A 13,064-nucleotide genomic window follows, 5' to 3' on the forward strand; every position below is an offset into this window, starting at 1 on the left:
ATTGTACATATTCCAAATAGGTCACAAACATCTAGTTTAAATGCTCGCTTCTACTACTGTTGTGTCTTTGTCAATTTAAAGAGGCTGAAGAGGAGAAACATTCAGTGATTGTCTGTTTTCACCTGTTCTATGTTATTAAGCACTTTGACAAGTACTGGGCTTTGAGTTTTAAGCTGTAATAAAGAAAACGTGGTACATAAGTCTACTAGACAGGTGAAAGTCTAGTTATAAACAGGGAATTCCCGCACTACCTAACTGTTACATAGCACTTCATCTGCATAACTCCAGGTGCTTTCAAAAGGCAAAGGTTGTTATCCCACTCTTCCTGCTGGAAAAATGGTGGTGGAGAGGTGCAGTGACTTGCCCAGAAATCACTCAGCCAGTCAGTGTCAGAGCTGTGGATAAATCCCAGGACTAATTCTTTATCCCAGGGGCTGCCTCAATAATATCGAGAATTGTGCAATGGAGTGTATTCTTGGGAACAGTGGTAGCACATGAGATGAAAATAGATGTAACAAACCAGGATATTGGAAAGTAATTAGATTTAAGACAAGAAAATACATGAAAGTATATGTGAGATTAAACATCATCATGTAGTAAAGAAACTTTGCTTTAGCAAGGCAATATTTTTATTATTATAACTTGCTACATTTTGTAGAGTAATGTGAGAGCACTTCTTTGTGTCTCTTTTTTTTTATGGTCTAGGTTACTAGTAATGACTGCAGCCCTGTAAGCTGATTAATTTCTTGAAACACAGCTTTCAGAAGGAGAATAAATGCACATTTGCAGACTGGAAATGTAACCAATTGTTTTTAACTTCTCTTTGCTAGCTAATGAGTTCTGAATCTCATTTTTCTCAAATTATTCTATGCTCTCATCAATAGAGCATTCAGGTGGAAGTTATGTGCTGTAGCAAGCATGGCACAGAGCCCTCTTGCTCTACAGATGTCTTGGGGCATCTGCAGTCCAGATGGATACTTCCTAGGTTGTTGTGTTTGGGCACTAGCACGTATGTGCTCTTCAGCTCTGCTTTGATCTGACTAGGCTGTGTGGCTAATCTTTTGTCTTGCTGGTCCATTTCTTGGGGACAGGCTTTCTGCCTGTAACCCTTTTGTGGAAAGCCAGCTGACCTCACAGTTCAGCTAATTTAGATACCAGGACTAGTGGTTGATCTACAGATTTCCTGCAAACTTATTTCTCATCTCTGATACTTTGAACACTCCTGGCTTCATTCATCCTTTCAGAAAAATGGTGGCAGCAATCAGTTTCAAAGGAGTCAGCTCCATCACCCTAGACAGTAGAAGAAATGCACAGATGAAGACAAAATAATTCGTATCTACTTTTATTTCTCTATGTCACTTAACCTCATCAGATGATTGGAATCCCTTACCATGGAATATGTTGCTTAGCTAACTCCAAGCTGAAGGTCAGCCTTAAAAACTAGTTTGTCCTGGCTTGCAGTCATCTAGCTTTTGGGTTTTGCATGAATTGATCACTAAGGTTTAATAACACCTGGCCAGCCCTTTGCCAGGGACCCTTGGAAATGCAGTCCAGTTGGGAGGTTACAAGCCAACAGCAGAGTCGGAGTGGAGTTTCCATCACACACAGGTATAAAGATCCCAGCATTAAACAAGGCTCACAAACTGTACTGAAGTCATCATATGCATTATCCAGCTAGGACACAGGGCCAGCTCCCTCCCTGAGCCTCCTCCAAGGCAGTGTGGTCACTAAGGCAAGTCATGAAGTAGTAGGGAGACCAGTCCCTAGCAGTCAGAGGTGGGGAGACAGGCTCACAGCAAGGCTGCAGCTGTGAGGGTACATATGTGGAAGTGGGCTAGTTCCTGTCCACATCTCGCCTGGGCAGCAGGCCTCAGCCCTGCAAGGAGTGCCAGTGATCCCACTCCAGTGCGCATGTTCCCCAGGACGCCAGATAAATTATGGATGAGTCAGCCAGAATTTTTCCACGTGCTTCCTCTGCTGCACAGCTCTCTCATTGCCAGCTGAGCTGTGGTTTTAAACCACTGTCTGGGCCTAATGCTTTCAACATTAAAAAAAGAATATTCCTTCCAGTTTCCTGATAGAGCACTCTGTTGCTGGGCTTGGTGAATCCCTGACATTTGTGCAGTGTTAGACCCTCAGGTCCATAATGTTTTACTGCATAGCCTAGCATATGTTAGAAATCATTTGGTCCTTTCTGCCTGCTTTGCTCCTCTGTCCCTCCCACCAGCTGACTGTATCGACAGTCAGTTAGAAGAGACAACAGCGATGCTAAAACTGATTTGAATTTCAACCAAGATCCACTAGCAATCAGAGCTATGTACGGAGAGCTCATGGAAAACAGTTACCCAAGAACCGTGTGTGTGTGTGTGTGTGTGTGTGTGTGTGTGTGTGTGTGTGTGTTGTGTGTGTGATTACTCTTGCTCTTCTCTGAGCACATGAAATGTATGTAGTCTTAATTTGTGGTGCTAACCTCATGGAAAAGAAACAATCCAGTTCTGGAAATATTTGGAAATACTTGCTATGAGACAAAGCACAAAATCCTGTAACAACAGCATTTGATAGGTCCTATCAGAATGACTGTAGCTTTTGTAAATGCTTGCAGTGATAAAGCAGTGCTGGTGTGAAACTATATGGCATGAGAGACTAAGCATTAATTCAGGTCTTATTATAAATTTCTATTATCTGCATTGAAGTTGCATCTAGAACTCCCAATCAAGACAGGCTTCTGCTGTGCTAAACACTACATCCACAGAAATGGCAGTTTGTGCTTTAAAACACTTAGCGTCTAAATAGACAACGTGAAATAAGCGGGTGTGAAGTCAAACAAACGAGAAAAAAAAAAAGATCCTCACTGGCTCTTTACCTAGACACAATCAGTAGGCTATTTAGCCTCATTCAGGGAAGATTGAACTGTATGTTTATCTTCAAGCAGTCTGAAATCCCATTGATTTCAGTGAGAGAGAGGCAGAGGAGTATTTTTTCTTGAATATACGTATGACCCTGAATCCAGCCCTAAGGAAGAAATGGAAGATGAATGATGTATTGTTTTACAGGCTAACTTGGAACAGATAGCATAGGAATGATTACAGAACCACCATACTTCTGGAAAGATCACAACCGGTGTCTCTTGGAACTATTCGTAACACCAAGAGAGTCCCAGATTCATTCAATCCCCCCACTATGAGCTATTCAAATGCAGATGTCCCAGTCAGCTCTCTTGAGTTCTCTGAGCTCAGCTAGCTACATTTGGCTCTATTTATGTAGCATTTCATCTCAATAATTCATAGCATGCATTTCATGACACCTTTGCCATAGTAATTAAAAGGGCTGCTGTGGCTGTTAAGCCAGAGCATGATCCAAGCACAGTACCCTGGTGAAGTTAATTGATCTTTACCCTGAGCTATGCTATTCACCTTATTTCTAGCTTTGGCTTCCTGCCATAAGATCTGGCTATGTCTTTGTCCGCAGGATAACAGAGCCCTTTGCAGTCAGGAACCTGCACAACCTAGTACCTAGTGCCTGCCATCAAGTTCCCTCCTGGCTAAGAGGGATCCTTTGTAATAAACTAAGTAGATTGATCTTAAGTCTCTTACCATAAATTAGCTTTGTCTAGATATCACATAACTCTTATTGCTCTTTTGTGAAGTCTAAATTGTCAACTTTTTTTTCCTCATGCGTGGGCACCAGAAGAAGACACGCTATTCCAGTAATGGTGCCATAATATCACCTCTTTACTCCTACTGAAGGTATTCTGCATCCAAGGATCACATTAGCCTCCTTAGTCACGGCATTGTTCTGGCAGCTCCTGCTCTGCTTGTTGCCCACATGATGAGGTTTGCTCTCTGATTCCTGGAATTCTGTGATTCATCCAAAGCTGTCTGCGCGGCTGCAGCACAGGGTCTCCTGCAAGGGAGAGGAAGCAGGTAGCTTTATGTCACCTTTGATTTTTGCTTCTTGACTACATCAGCTTAGCACCCACTTAGGGTGGTCACAGGCAGTGTGGTGTGCATCAATTTCTACCAACTGCTATTTAAACATTTTTGTAGTCCTATGAAAAATGTGTGGTCATGTACAACTAGTCACTGAACAAATTTCCATATTAGTCTGAAATATGTCTGCTTTGCTGTGCTGCAAAAGCTGTAGCAAAAGCTGTGTCCGTGTGGAACACAATGACAGCATGCATCATTTCTTTAGAGGTATGAATATCTCTTTAAGCAAACAGAGCTAAAAGGCTGTAATTAATAGTTGCCCATTTTCCTATCAAAATGAACATACAATACTGTGTTTAGAAACCTATGTAACAATACAAGATTTCTAAATGCACATTTACCCAGAAAATTTTATTCTAAGGTTTAAAGTTTAGACAAAAACAAATCAAAGGTTTATAAAGTAGTTTTGTTGTGTGTTACAAGTGTTGTAGCACTATGGTGTAAGTCAATGAAATAGAATATCCTTATTTTGATGGATTAGTTTTTAATCACTGTATCTGAAAGCAAAAGAGTTCTGTTTTCATTTCTTTAGTATTCCATTAGATTTTCTAGCTTAGATATATGTTGGACCTAAGTAAAATGATTGTGTTCGTGCAGGATAAAAATACATTGTAAAAAGCACGCAATGCTGAGCTGCTCTTAATTTTTCTTCTCTGAGATTACAGAGCCAGAGTGCACAAAATGAAAAAATAGGAACAGTTCAAAAGACAGTATGTTGCCTCTGGGAACAGGTTGCTGAAATTTGGATTTAGCTGCATGCCAACAGATAAAGCATAAAGGAAAAGAAGCAGGGAAGAAACAAAAAAAATTGATGTAAGTTCACTACAAACTAGAGTAGAAAGTGCCAAAATTTTTGTGAGGGAACTTGGCTCTCAAACATGTTTCTGCAAGTTCAGAGGGTAAAAAAGCTCCCCTCCTCTATACCAGTAAGTCAGAATACAAAATATGGCATAGTTTATATATTGGCATTTTAACAATAGTGCTTGAAACTGAAACATATGTCAGTCTCAATACAGAATAGGCATAAATTAATCTCAATTCAGTACCCAGTTATCTCTGTCCTGCGGTTCTGGTACCAGAGCAAAAGAACACACTTTTGGGTCAGTTTATAGTTGCTCCATCATGCCAGCTGTGACAATCTGGGGATTGTATCTATGTCTGATTGTTGTGTGCTGATTGAAGATAAGAAATTGCCAAGTTACTGCACGTCTCAGTGGATGCAGAGCTGAACTGCCAGGACTATGTCACACACCTTCCAGAGAAGAGACAGCAGAGAGTTGGTAAAACTCAATTGCTCTCATTCCAAATGGGGCATCTTTGGAAAGTGGAATAGCTGAGGACTGAGAAAATAATCCAGATGAGTTTGTCTGACAATGTGGAGTGTGGATTACATGAATTTCCCCAGATGGGGATCATGAAGCAACATTAAGCATGGATTCTTTAGTACTGTGGGGTACAGTGTGATGATACAGCCAAACTGATCTAACAGCTATCTGACACTAAGTGGCCCTACCTCCCCTCTGGCTGTGCTTGTGGTGGGATGGCTTAGTTACCTAAACGAGGAAAAATACCGTTTGCCTGCTTTGGCAGGGTTAGTTTTCTGCTAGTTTAGGTCCCTGCAATGCTTACTGTGAGATAAGATGAGCTACAGCGCTGTGGGAAGGGAAGCCACAATGGTGCACGGCTAGGAAGGAGGTGGAGTGGGATTGCCCCTTTTGGCAGCAGATAATTATTGGATCATTTTACCTGAGCTGTCTAATCTTGCTGTGGGCCTGACAGACTGGGGGCACACTTGGAGGCACAGAAAGCTTGAGCCAGAGAAGGGAAAAGAGAATCTGCCTTTCACAACAGGTTGGTTGAAGTTGTGAGATCCAACCAATGAAGAAGAACTTTTTCATGACTTAAAGGAGAGCAGAAGGCTTAAAAACTCCCTCACTCCAGCCCAAGAAAGCTCAGAAGATTCAAGCAGGGAAAAAAGCATGGAGATACTGATCATTTTGCACAGGTCTGTGTATTCCTTGAGCTGCCTAAGTAGTGAGTGATCATTGCTAGGACTTTTCAAACATATGCCCCTGATCGCTTCCGCACCTGTACATCCCTGAAGAGGTGCACTGCAAACTCAGTAGGAGTCCGACTTTATAGGAAAGGTCTGACAAACTCTGTACTAATGGGGAGCATGGGGTAAGGGAGGGGCAATACATGTTTTAAGAGTTTTTTGGAGCCAAACTGTAAAGGGTCTCATTTCCACAGAGGGTTAACAGAGGGTTTCCATGCAAGAAATCAGGGATAGAGCCAGCTCTGTGAGCTGATCAGATTAAATGGAATTTAAGAACTTGTGGACCCAATATAGCAGGAACTAAAACATCATAGCCTGATAGCAGGCCTGTGTGATACAGCAAGGCCTAGCCCCATCTCTTTTTCATCATCATTTTTCCTCAGCGAAATATTCAGAGCCACTTTGACTCAGTCTACATCTGTATTTCCTGATTGAAATGAAATATAACCTCCCTTAATAGGATGTGCCTCATTTACTTTAGGGGGAAAAATGATTTGCAGTTGCTGACCCTATTTTTCTACTTATGAAATCGTTTATCAATATGCTAGACTTTGCCTGCTGAGCTAACCCACATTAATAAACCAAAATGCAAATGATATGCTTGTCTCTTCTGACCCCAACTTTGAAAACTGGTTTTTCTTTCCTTGCTTCTCATCCTTGACAAAAGTGAGACAGCCACAAACGTCAGCAGGTACATCTCTCTGTCTGTCAAGTGACCTGAATCCTCCATTTCCTCACACACATATTCAGTATAGCGGAGACTAAGAATTTGGTGATGCCATAGGAAATGATATATGATGCTAATTAGGCTAATTAGATAGTTCACATTCCTCTATTGAAATCTTTCCTTCCTTTCTCTCAACCCTCTCCTTCTGGTTAATTTTTCCCTTCCATCTTGACTGTTTGTCTGAGAACTGGCTTTGATGCTTAAGGATGTACGTACATTCATTGGTTTTCAGACACTGAAAAGGAAAGTCTCAGAAAACTTCTTCCCTACCCACATTGGCAAGCTTTTTCTCCTTTGACCTTCCCTTTCTATATGCAAGACTATATAGACTAATACCTAAAGAAAGCAAGACTCACACTATCCTTCCTCCTCCTCTTTCACACTCTCTCTCTTAACTCTTCTCTCTTTTAACACTAAGTTTTTCTCATTTCTCCCCATACTTTAGAACCTCCACTAACTTTCCTCCAGAATGCACACTCCTACTCTCGTAACATCTTCCTTATTTCTGTGGCTTGGCTCATCTCTCTCCATAACTAATTCCCTAACTCAACTATACAGCATGGACTTCTGTCATCCAAGCCTCTTTCCTATTCTGTCTTGCATTTCTGACATTCTGTTATATACTCTCTTTGCACAACTGAAATTGCTGTTGTGATTTTTGCATCCTTAAATGATGTTGCCTTTGATTTATTTATATATTCTCTGATCCCTGTCTCTTATTTTTGTCTCTGCCAAATTTATCTTTCTTCTCAACACCTTCTCTCCTTGACTTTCACGACTCCATCCTCATGTATGCCTTTTGACAGCCAAGGCTTCATTTTCTGTTCTCATTGACCATGGAAATCTAAACAGGTTTTCTCTCTTCTCTGTCTTTCAATGTGGATCTGTGCCCAGTTACACCGGCAACAGTTCATGTGAATGTTCTGTGCTTTTATCCTGTTCTCTTAATCCATCCAATCCTACATTTCAGCCAGTGCGTTTTCTTGGGGAAGTGTCTTTGCCAATTCAGCTTTCACATGGCTGCTGATGAACTTCTGGTTAGCCCCTTAAGTGCTACTCCAATTCTACTACTACTCTGTTTATAAACACTGCCCGTCCTTTTGTGCTACCCTGTTGCCTAGAGCAATCAAAAGCTAGTCCTACCCTCTTCCAAGGCATCCACACCATGTCTAAGTTTTGCAACCTTTTCTCTCATAAAGTGTCAGCATTCATCTACATCCTCTCCCTTCTGATCTCCCTTATATCAATAATTGCCCCTTCTCCCCCATTACAAACCAAGAGTCAAGACAATTAGTGCCCATTTTATCACCCATTTAAATCCTTCCACTGACTTTTACCATGATTCATTTTCTTCCTCCTTCACAGTCACACCCTCTTCTGCTCACTTTTACTTCTTACCATGCCATGCTTTTCTTCTGCTTCATCAGTGATGCAAACATGAAGCCTTGTGAAATTTGTTGACATTCCTTATTTCATACTTATTTTCATTCTGCCTGGAAATCTATAACACAAATCATAAAACTTGTGCAACTTTTTTTCTCTTTTCTCCCTTTCAGATAAACCTGAAGAAACTAGCTAGGAAACTGGAGCGAACTCCTAATTTGGCAGCCTAATGGACAGAAAAAAAATGCCCACTAGTCCTTAAAGAACAATCTGATAAAACTGAAAAAAATTTTTTTTCCACTGAGGGTATAAAATGTACAATGAACAAATAAACAGAAATTAATGGAAGTCAAAGTCACAAATATAGGAAAGAATCTATCAACTGTCTTGAGAAGACTGAAACATGTATTAAAATATTTTTAAGGACAGTGTGTGGGAGAGAAAAGTATGGTTGCACTTAGAAAGGAGGAAAATGGATGAGGCAGACTTACCAGGCAAACAGCTTTTTTTGCCCAGTCCAGCAATTAGGTAGTCTGTCTGAATTTCTGCCTAGCACTTTCTCATTCAGGGCTTCATCCTCTGAACTGTGCTGTTGTGTGTAGCTCTGTTAATGCCAATATAAACAAAATAACTTTGCAAGTTTGGAGCCCTACAGCCTGATAATCTTTAGATGCAGCTCTGTCACCTGTACTGAAATGCATATGAATGCTCATATTTGTGGGGAATAACCAGTCTCACAAAAACTGTAGTGACGTTTCTGCCTAATACTCAAAAACAATGAGTAAGGCTGAATACAAGTTTGGATACACTTGAAGATGAGTTTTCTTTCCTTCAGCTTTTTAAATCAATACCACCTCTAAATTCTGAGCAGAACGAATGAGCTGTAAAATATATCAATACAGAATATATCTGTGATCACACACAGCCTGGATTTGCACTGCACTTTCTGCTAGCAGAGTGCAGCGTCTAAATGATGGACATGACAGACAGGGCAGAATAAAACAAACCTACACAAGGAAAGGGGTGCAGTAGAGAAGGCTTGAGTTACAGAAATATAATTATGCAGTTACTCACTTCAGTCACGCATAGAGTTAGATAGGTTACTTTATGAGTAAGCATACTTACTTGTCAAATGACTAATCGGCTCCTTATAAACAAGGGCTTCTCTCATATATGGAGAGCAGCAGGACACCTGAAACAAAAAAATTATGCATGCAAAGGTTTTTCTAGAACTGGCCAGCAAAATTTCCCTTAGCGAGGGGATTTTTCTCAGCCTGCTTTACACAGAGAACTACGTATTGCTGCAACTACAACAATATAATTAAAGCACGGTGATTTCCCTATTTGGGAGGCACATATATCTGTATGAAAGGGACTTAGACCACTGTACCATTCCCACCGTATAGTGTATCAGCATAACAGCATCTACAATATACATATTTTTATAGCTATGAAATGCTATATTTGATGCTCAAAGATGAAACGGGGAAATGAAACACTGCCTCAGCAGGGGCTGATCACATTGCTGTGTCTGCAGGGAAGAGAGAGCTGCTGCTCCTGGAGAAGCAGACTTGCCAGCGGTGCCGAGACTCCCCTGTTCCAGCTGCAGGGAGGGAAGCGAGTGGTGGGACACGAAGCTGGGGGAGCTGCTGCCACCAGCTGCTGCTGGGGCTGGAACCCAGCAGAGACGTGATCTTGACTCTGCTGCAAAACAGCAGGGGAGAGGCTCAAAAGCCTGGAGAGGCAGCTGGGTGCTGCCTGGGCACAGGGCAGGTCTGAAGGGGCTTGGCTGGAGAACTGGTGGCATTGAGGAGGATAAAAAGAAAAGGTCCCTGCAACTTCCCCAAATAGCTGTGTGTGTGTGTGGGGGGGGGGGGGGGCAGGGAATCAAGGCCAGCTGTGGGCACTCCCTGGCAGCTGTATGGTCATTTTGGTTGTTAAACATAATCCTGGTCTCCCCTTCCCTTTGACATAGGTCAAGACAAAGTGACTCAGTCTCTTCCTAAAGGAGTAAATCTCAAAGCAAAATATAATGTCATCAACACAATAACCTTGGCTACTCATCCATAATTTCTGCGCACTCTTTCCAGATCTCTTTCTCCCATCAACAAGCCATTTATTTAGTCCCAGAGTGCTTTACTCTAAATTAGGACTGCTGTCACAGCTATTCAAGAGACTTCATCTCCCCAGAGTTTGCATTCTTGGATTCAAAATTCCTGTGAGCCAGCCTTTTTCCCCTCATGAGTGAGCCAAAAAACTTCAGCTCATGCCATTCAAAGATTCTCATCCCCAAACCACTTTCTGATTTCCCACTAGGCATATGCCGTGATAGAAAAGTGTAGTTACTCAAACACTATAGGGAAGGGCCAGGAAGGCTTTGAAGTACTGCAGTACACTCAGTTATATGTATTAATTGCTTAAATGGACATATACACCTAAAGCAAGTGATTTCAAGCAGTTAAACCTGAACTCCAGACAAGGGCTCTGAAGCCCACTATTTTTTCCACCTTGATACTTTCTCAGGGCAATTTTAGCATACCTGTGAGCACTAGTAAGAAGAAAAAAAAGTTACAAATGATGAGGCAGGAAACAATGTAAACCAGTTTGACTAGATGTGACTGAGCAAATGTTGACAGACGGTAGTAAGTTACTGCAAAAGTTAGGAGACAAATCCCATCCTCTTCACCACTGCGCTAGACAAAGTGCTGCTCTTTGCAGAATCCTCTTGACTCATCCTGGGACTCGTATGGCCACATTATCAGGATGCAGGGCTTGTCAGCGGGTGTATTTTAGCCTTTTAATGACACATTTGAGGCTTTTGTTTGAAAGGAGATCTGAGCTGCTAGACTGTAAATGCATCAATGTGTTAGGTTTGACCCAGTGTAAGATTTCTTCTGAGCAGGTAAGCTGATGAATGGAACGAATTCATTAGCCACTGTACATGTGCAACACAAGCTTTGTATTAGCCTCAGAGCACGTAAATGCAAGGTGAACAACGTCAGAAAGGCAGTCTTAAAATTAGGCTTTTCTGTTTCCCCACCAGACATACCCAGATGAATTAAAACAACTGTGTATCAAACTGAAGCAAGTAGGAACAAAAGAATATTTTTATCTCTTTTTTTTCCCAAGATACCTTGGAGTACTAATCCATATCGTGTGCAAAGAACCTGTAAAAACTTCCTTCTAAAATTACAACAACAGAAGGAATTAGGTCAGCTACTAAAGAAGAGGTTGGATATAATCAAGTTATAGCACCACTGGGATGCAAAAGGTGGTGCTTTATTATGCAGCATTTTGTCAGCTTACGTAATTTATTGCTGTAGGAGGCATTCAAGGCAAATAACGCTAAGATTGGATTTGCCAAAACATTGGAAAACTGTTTGACTATTAATCGCATTTGCTAAGACTGTGATTAGGGGAATTGCTCTGTGTATCTTTTCACAAACCTGTGGTCAATGGGGAGATCAGGAAGGACTCCCTGCTAACCCCATAAAGTGCAGCACTGCTTATTTGGCTCCAGTTGGAGTCTCCTTTGTGCCTTTTTCTCTGAGCATCAAGTATCTGCCCCTGAAAAATGCACAGTACTAAAGGCTGGGTACTGAGTGGCCTAACAGTGAGATTTAATAAAGTAATATCTGTTTCACTGTAATTGCACCTCATTTTCTTTCTAGGTGACTAGTTATTCTTCAGTGCGAATTTTCAAAGTGGTTAGCAGTGGGAGCATTCAGCTGGGGCTTGGTTGGACTTTCTTAAAAGCTGAGCTTCTGAAACACTATCTAGTGTTTGAAAACACTTCTTTTCTTCAGTGTGGCTAGCAACAATAGTGCGTAAGGTCTCATGTTGAGTCAATGGCTGTGTCATGTTTTAATACCGCCCTCCAGTTTGGCTCTAGCTTCCTTTTTTATTACATGACTGAATAAAAAGGTTCTTGTCTGAAGCTGAAGCAATATCTGAAAATTCTGTTTTAATTACTAGCACATGCATTTCTGTGACACACACCCCTGTGAAATCTGGGCATTGCTACTTTAATTTAGAAGCACTGATATCATTGTAATGAGCATAACACAGACCTTAGACTACATAAGATTGAAAAAACATAGCTGCTATTCTCTCTCCCTGCATATTAAAAACTCTTTTGTATAGTACAGCAGGCCTTTGAACAGTAGCTGTAAAAGTTTTCTTGTGTTTTTTCCATGCTTATTATTTCAACAAGTACATATAAAAAGTTCAGTTCATCAGAAAACAAAAAAATCCTGTTTTTCCTGTCAGTGCTACAGGCTCATCCTCTGCTTCAGAACCCGTTGGATTCCTTCCTTCTCACATCACCAGTTACAAGGGTTCTGGAGGGTGGATTAGGCCCTGTTTACATTGCCCAGCGAGGTTGTCTTCAGCTCCTGCTCTCCGCGTGTACGCACAATGCGGAATTGCGGCCAGCTCATTTGCCTTCTCTCTGTTATGTTGCTTCTGCAGAGCCAAGAGGATTAAAAAAAGCAGCAAGCATTCAATGTTGTTATTAAACCCAGTTCACTGGACTTTAAATAAACAGAGTAATAAATCTATTAAGAAATAAGATGCAGTTTTTACAGTTACTCTTCAGGAGAGCCTCATGCCTTAAGAAAGAAAGAATAATTGAGATGTTTTATGCCAGAGGCATTCCTGGGAAAGGTAAAGAGGTATGCAAATAGAAGTCTAATCTGGTTCTGACGTATGTGCTCAGGCACAAAGCTACTGTTAGACAAACACGTTGTTCCTGATCAGCAGAACTAACAAAGCCTAATTTCCTATGGATTTGTGTCCTTTGTCCCACATCTCTTTCTCCTTCCTCATAATAATCCCAGCCCTCCTTGTGCCTCCCATGACACTGTCACTGCCAAGAGACAACATACTCTGTGACTTGTCTGGAGCTGTA

The sequence above is a fragment of the Dromaius novaehollandiae genome, chromosome 2, assembly GCF_036370855.1.
Source record: "Dromaius novaehollandiae isolate bDroNov1 chromosome 2, bDroNov1.hap1, whole genome shotgun sequence".
Taxonomy (NCBI): Eukaryota; Metazoa; Chordata; class Aves; order Casuariiformes; family Dromaiidae; genus Dromaius; species Dromaius novaehollandiae.